The sequence below is a fragment of the Sinocyclocheilus anshuiensis genome, unplaced genomic scaffold (genome assembly GCF_001515605.1).
Source record: "Sinocyclocheilus anshuiensis isolate Anshui unplaced genomic scaffold, SAMN03320099.WGS_v1.1 scaffold746, whole genome shotgun sequence".
NCBI lineage: Eukaryota > Metazoa > Chordata > Actinopteri > Cypriniformes > Cyprinidae > Sinocyclocheilus > Sinocyclocheilus anshuiensis.
In genome coordinates, this window is record NW_015544173.1 from 603,083 (window position 1) to 604,856 (window position 1,774).

The window sequence follows — 1,774 nt, forward strand, 5'->3', positions numbered from 1 at the left end:
TATTATGTGATCTGGAGTGTCCGTTTTCTTCCACGTGCACGAGTGTGAGCGTTCACTCTAGATCTTCCGTATTAATAAAATCGATGGAAACATTCATCTACACATGAAAAATGAAACCAAGTAGACATGATGACGATATATTTTCTGTATGTGTTTTGTATACAGCTCATGGTAATTTTTTATAACAATAATGAATGTTTATGACAATAAGCAGTGTGGTGTTATTAAACATACAAAGAGTGCATGTCTGCCTAGAATCAAACTCAACTATAGATCACAATTGGGAGTTATTACAAGCATTCAATGATGGTTTAAAGTGGGTTGTAAGCAAATACATTAATAATTACACACGTTTTCAAATGTGGCTTGATGCTAATTGTACTTCTATTTATATTTTAAGATGTTTTCTTGTAAGCATTATAGATAGTTTGTGTTTATGGCGTAGAACCAAACTTTTTTTTTAGCTATATTAATTTAATGCTGTATTTTGAGCAGTGGACGATGTTAAATCCACATATGGTATATTTGAGGAAAAATGCATTGCTGGTCGGCACCACCTAGCATGCAGGCGTGAATTAGCAGATCACAATCGGGAGTTATTACAAGCACTCGGTGATGGTTTAAAGTGGGTTTTAAACAAATACATTAATAATTGCATAAATTTTCAAATGTGGCTTGATGCTAATTGTACTTCTATTTATATTTTAAGATGTTTTCTTGTAAGCATTATAGATAGTTTGTGTTTATGGCGTAGAACCAAACTTTTTTTTTAGCTATATTAATTTAATGCTGTATTTTGAGCAGTGGACGATGTTAAATCCACATATGGTATATTTGAGGAAAAATGCATTGCTGGTCGGCACCACCTAGCATGCAGGCGTGAATTAGCAGAAGGCCATAAATAGTTTCGTACTCGGTGTGAAAGCACTGTTCGTCGGCGATTCGCCTCGGTTTTTTGCATCGCGCTCAGTGTCGAATGGCCTTAAAGGGTTAGTTCACCCAAAAATAAAAATTAGGCTGTATTTTACTCACCCCCGATGCATCCTAGGTGTATATGACTTTCTTCTTTCAGACGAATCCAGTCGGAGTTATATTAAAAATTGTCTTTGATCTTTCAAGCTCTATCATTGTACTCAGCGGGTGCTGCATTCCTTCTGTCCAAAAGACGTGAAATAAAAAGCACTCTTCCACAAAAAAAAGTGTCTCACACGGCTCCGGGGGGTGAACAAAGGCCTCCTGTAGCGAATCGATGCGTTTTTGTAAGAAAAATATCCATATTCAAAACTTAATAATCACTTGAATCTGTTCTATCAGCTTTTACATACTTAAATCTGCATATTTACCTTTACAAAGGCCTATTTTTAACCTTTTTAGATGTATGCATCATCTCACATGTCAAATTATTATAATTTATCAATAAATGCAATATACACTATAGGGCTGCTACCAGTCAGAATAAATAATTTACACTGCAAATAACAATAATTACAACTGCAATAAATAATGTTATGAGATTAATGTTTTAAATGCATTTATGAATATACAAATAAGAAATGTTGAGGGGAAAAATGCATACTTTTCAACATACTTCTCAATTAAACTACCAGTAAGTAGTTTAACCAGTAAGTCACTTGATGAGTGAGTCATTGAGTCATTCATTCAACTGATTGAGTGTGTTATCATGCTGCTATCTTAAGGACGTTTGTGGACAGCTGACTCCTAAAGGTTTTGATATTCTTCATATTCTGTGTGGTGGTCAGATAGAAATTAATAT